Source organism: Arachis ipaensis, chromosome B10 (genome assembly GCF_059453495.1).
Source record: "Arachis ipaensis isolate K30076 ecotype BB chromosome B10, ASM5945349v1, whole genome shotgun sequence".
In the NCBI taxonomy this organism is placed as follows: Eukaryota; Viridiplantae; Streptophyta; class Magnoliopsida; order Fabales; family Fabaceae; genus Arachis; species Arachis ipaensis.
In genome coordinates, this window is record NC_142435.1 from 95,797,245 (window position 1) to 95,802,664 (window position 5,420).

Consider the following 5,420-nt stretch of genomic DNA (forward strand, 5'->3'; position numbering starts at 1 on the left):
TTCAGTGGGGTTCTCAGATGTGTTGGTTGTGCTTCAGTGCTTGTTTCCTTTGTCAGCATCTCATTATGATCATTGCTTGGTTCTTTGTTTTCTTGGTCTGCTTCTTGTGAGAGTTTGAAGACATTAAAGCTGAGTCGTTCATCATTGATCTTCAATATTAGCTTCCCTCGCTCCACATCTATGAGTGCTCTGGCTGTAGCTAGGAATGGTCTTCCCAATATGATTGGGTGAGTGTGACTCTCTTCCATGTCCAAGATGACAAAGTTTGTGGGAAGAAAGTATTTCCCCACCTTTAACAACACGTTTTCCACCACTCCTCTTGCTTGTTTTTGAGTTTTGTCAGCCAGCCTGATGACTACATCTGTGGGTAATATCTCATTGATCTGCAACCTCTTCACCAGGGATAAGGGCATTAAGTTGATGCTTGCTCCCAAATCGCAGAGTGCTCTATCAAACATTGTTTCTCCTATGGCACAGGGGACATGAAAACTCCCTGGATCTTTTCTTTTCGTAGGCAACTGCGGTTGAATGAGGGCACTGCACTCCTTGTTCATCACTATAGTTTGGCCTCCCTTGAGTGAGCTTTTCCTGGGAAGCAGCTCCTTCATATACTTGATGTATGCAAGCATTTGTTGGATAGTCTTGATGAACGGTATGTTCACATGCAAAGATGCAAACAAGTCAAGAAATCTTGAATATATTCTCTTCTCCACAGCACCATTGAGCAGTTGGGGAAAAGGTGCATAGAGTCTCAGCAGCTCCTGTTTTGAGATTTCTGGTTCTTGGTAATCTTTTTCCCCCTCCTCTACTGAGGTATCTTCAGGTTGTTCTGACAGCTTGCTTGGCTTGTCCTCAGTCTCCTTATCACTTATAGTGACCATCTTGCAATCTTCCCATCTTACTTTCTTTGTTTCACCTCTCGAATTTTTCTCTGTGTCACTTGGGAATCCATCTGTGGGTTTGGGAATTTGCTCAGAGAGATACCCCACTTGAGATTCCAACCTCTTGATTGTGTCTCCCTGGTTCTTGAAATTGGCTCGCACTTCCTCTTTGAACACCTTGTTGTCTTGAATCTCCTTGCTTATGCCTTCAAGTAGATTCTCAATCCTTGAGATTCTTTCATCAAATGATGATAGGTCAGGCTGAGGAGGGTTATTCTGGCCTTGATATGAATGTGGAGAGGTGTTGTTATAGGGGTGTTGATATGGTCTAGATGTGAAGTGTTGGGTGGCTGCATTGTTTGGATTTGGGCGTCTTTGATCAAGGCTTTGGTCTTGTTGATTTCCCCACCCAAAGTTTGCGTGATTCCTCCATCCAGGGTTGTAGGTCTTGGAGTATGGATCATGGTTTTGCCTAGGTGAATTCCCAATGTAGTTGGCTTGCTCCTGACTATCCTCTGCTTCTTCATTCACTCCTTCTTGGGTTGTTGATGAAGTGGAGATTGCTGCTACTTGGTTCATCTCCATCTTCTTGGTGAGGTCAGCCAGCTACTGGGTAATGAGCTTGTTTTGGGCCAGCAGAGCATCTACATTATTTAGCTCTATTACTCCTCTTGTGTTCCCTCTTTCGGAAGCATAGAAGTAGTCATTCTCTGCTACTATTTCAATGACATCTATGGCCTCCTCAATGGTCTTCTTCTTGTTCAAAGATCCTCCGGATGAATGGTCTATTGCCTTCTTTGACTCATAAGAGAGCCCTTCATAGAAAATGTGCAGCTGCACCCATTCATTGAACATATCGGGTGGGCACCTCCTTGTTAGGTCTTTAAACCTCTCCCATGCTTCATATAGAGTCTCACCATCTTGTTGCCTGAAAGTTTGGACCTCAGCTCTCAGCCTATTGATTCGTTGAGGAGGGTAAAATCTTGCTAAGAATTTGTTCACCACATCTTCCCAAGTTGTCAAGCTCTCCCTTGGAAAAGACTCCAGCCACTTGGCTGCCTTATCCTTGAGTGAGAATGGAAATAAGAGCAGTCTATAGGCGTCAGGATGAACACCATTAGACTTCACTGTGTCACGTATTCATAGGAAGGTGGTTAGATGTTGATTGGGGTCCTCTTGGACACTTCCTCCGAACGAACAGTTGTTCTGAACAAGGGTGATGAGCTGTGGTTTTAGTTCAAAATTGTTGGCATGGATGGTTGGATTTTGAATGCTACTTCCACAGTTTCCTGGGTTTGGATTGATGTAAGAGCCTAAAACTCTTCTATCCTCCCCAGCATAATTTGCTCGACCTCTTCCACCATGGTTGTGAGTCTCTTCTTCGTGATGGTTTTCCATGTTTTCTTCCATATTTGGTTCAAAGTATTCCTCAAAGTGTTCCTCCTCTTCTTCAGCACCAACTACACATTTTTCTCTTGCCTCCCTCCTTAGTCTAAGGAAGGTTCTCTCAGGTTCAAAATCAAAGGAAGTTGAAGCCCCGCTTCTTCTCCCTGTCATACAACCAACAAGTACAAGCAAAGAGAATAGGTGCAGAAGGTATATCTGTCAGAATTACTGTTAGTGTGGGTGATGCAATATATCAAACAGTTAGTGAATTAGTGAGATGAATGGTAAATAACAAAGAAAAAGTAGGGGGAAAGGAAGAAATTAACTAAAACAGGAAGTAAATGACTCAAACAGAAAATTAAATCAAACAAAAATAAATGCTCAATCTAGTTATCCTCCAATCTAATCATTGTTGATGCACAATCAATCCCCGGCAACGGTGCCATAAACTTGATGCACGGAAACTTGTCTCTTAACAAATTTCCTTCGGCAAGTGTACCGAATTTGTCGTCAAGTAAAAACTCACAATAGAGTGAGGTCGAATCCCACAAGGATTGATTGATCAAGCAACTTTAATTAGAGGAATGTTCTAGTTGAGCGAATCCAGGATTTGAGTTTAGAATTGCAGAAAATAAAATGGCGGGAAGGTAAATGATAGAAAAAGTAAATGCTAGAATTAAAGAACTGAAGGTAAATTACTGAAGTAAATTGCAGAATTGTAAATGGGAATGGGGGAATTGCTCATAAAAGTAAATGGCAGAAAGTAAAGAGAATGTGTAAGATGAGAAATGGAGAGTTCATTGGGCTTAGGAGATGTTGCATTCTTCGGATCCATTTCATTTTCATCTCTTCCTCAATCAATGCACTCATTGATCTCCTTGGCAATCTTAAGTGATTGAATTACAATTTCTTGTAATTCAATCTCTCAAATCTTGATCAATAGCCAATTCCTTGGTCAATTGCTCATGAGAAGAGATGAAGTATGGTCACTGATTATACCACATGTATTTCCCAAATCAAGTATTGAGAGGGTTATAGTCACATACCCATCCAAACCCAATTTGGTCCAGCATGAGAAAGCATTTCTAGCTTGATCTCTTCATTCCTCTTTCAAGGTTCAAAAGAGATCCAAGTTTGAATAGCTTCTCTTCCAAGATAACTACTCAATTGGATGAAGATCGAAAGCTTTCAAGTAAAATCAAGAGAAAAGATAGAAGAAGAATAATGAAAATTAGTATTGATCCATCAAATTACAACAGAGCTCCCTAACCCAATGAAAGGGGTTTAGTTGTTCATAGCTCTTGAAAATGAAAACAAAGATGGAGAATACATCATAAAACTACAAAATGCAGAGAAAGTAAAATACAGAGAGTAGTTCTCTTTTTCCAGCCTCCAGAACTCCTTTTACAATTCAAAGCTACTCCTATATATACTACTCTTCTCAGCTTCTAGTTTGCTCTTCAAGTCTTGGGCCTTTGGATCTTGAGTTTAAAGCAGTTCTATTCTTCATTTGGGCTTGGCTTTACTTGCAGAGAGAAAGTGCTAAGTGGGCAGAGACTTCAGCTCAGGGCGTTAGGGGTGTTAACATTTATTGAAAGTATAAGTTCAAGAACGTTAGTGACACTTAACATTTTCACTAACGTTCCAATGTACCCCTTTGCCTCACGTTAGAGCCCACGTTAACTATGTTAACGTGGCTTCTAACGTGGCCTTGCCAAACTTCGAGAACGTTAGTGACACTCAACATTGTCACTAACGTTCCAGTGTGCCCCTTTTTGCTTCACGTTAAAGCTCCACGTTAACTAGGTTAACGTGGCTTCTAACGTGGCCTTGCCAACCTTCGAGAACGTTAGTGACACTCAACATTGTCACTAACGTTCCAATGTGCCCCTAGATCTCACGTTAGAGTCCACGTTAATTAGGTTAACGTGGCTTCTAACGTGGCCATTCTTAGCCATCCCAACGTTAGTGACAATGTTGAGTGTCACTAACGTTGGCTCATCATTCATTCCTCATCGTTAGCTTCCACTTTAACTAAGTTAACTTGGAAGTTAACGTGGCTCCTTGGGGGGTTGTGTGGTTGCTTCCAACGTTAGTGACAATATTGAGTGTCACTAACGTTGGCAACAACTCTCACTTCTTACGTTAGCTCCCACGTTAACCAAGTTAACGTGGGAGTTAACGTGGTGTGTTGCATCCTTAGGCCAACGTTAGTGACAATGTTGAATTTCACTAACGTTGGCTTCTCTTCCCCCTTTAACGTTAGAGGCCACGTTAACTAGGTTAACATGGGCTCTAACGTGGCCACTCATGAGTGTTTGCCAACGTTAGTGACAATGTTAAGTGTCACTAACGTTGGCTCAAGTTCCCTTTTCCACGTTAGAGTTCATGTTAACTTAGTTAACGTGACTCTTAACGTGGGCAATGATGGCTATGAGAGTGTCATTGGCAATCACTTTTTCCATTAACCTTGCAAGTTTCCTCCCTTTCCTTGCTTCCTTTGGTCCTAAAATCAAGCAATAGAGTGCATCAAAGTTCTAGTCCAAGTCATGGGCAATGCAACATACAATTTTTCACTAAACTTATGCAAAATCCTCATGAAATAATGTAAAATGCACAATGTATGCTTGAGTCAAGGTGTAAGTAAATATCTACCCAAAACTAGCTTATTTCCTATGGAAATGCATGAAACTAACCTAAAAACAGTAAAGAAAAGGTCAGTGAAACTGGCCAAGATGCCCTAGCATCACAACACCAAACTTAAAGCTTGCTTATCCCTAAGCAAGTACTGGAACAAAAGAATGATGAATGGAATATCCAGAGGAATGAGTCATTCTTGTGGAAGTCATGTTACTGATTTTATAGTGGTTTCATGTATAGCAACTTAGGTTTATTCCATTACTGGCTTTCAGACCTTTATCATGTCCCTAAACACTTACTTTGTTTATATCCCATGAGACTTTTATTCATTGATCCTTTTATTGTTATTTCAAGGGTTATTTGTGTTATTTAGGCTAAGTGCTCTGTAAGGGGGCAACTCTTTAAGATAAGTTTTCAGCCAACACTCCCGAACCAGTTGGTTCAAGGTGCTAGGTGTTGAAGCACCCCTAAGGACTTACTCCCTCAAGTCTCTCCCCCATACATACACACCAC

General features: G+C 41.1%; 1 non-coding gene across 1 annotated transcript; it reads left to right on the forward strand.

Annotated features, from left to right (window-relative positions):
- The first annotated feature begins 1,731 nt into the window (after window positions 1–1,731).
- Window positions 1,732–1,838, forward strand: LOC148580953 (small nucleolar RNA R71). The gene has a single exon (XR_015896649.1). It is a non-coding gene; the product is annotated as a small nucleolar RNA R71 (small nucleolar RNA).
- Window positions 1,839–5,420: the final 3,582 nt, after the last annotated feature.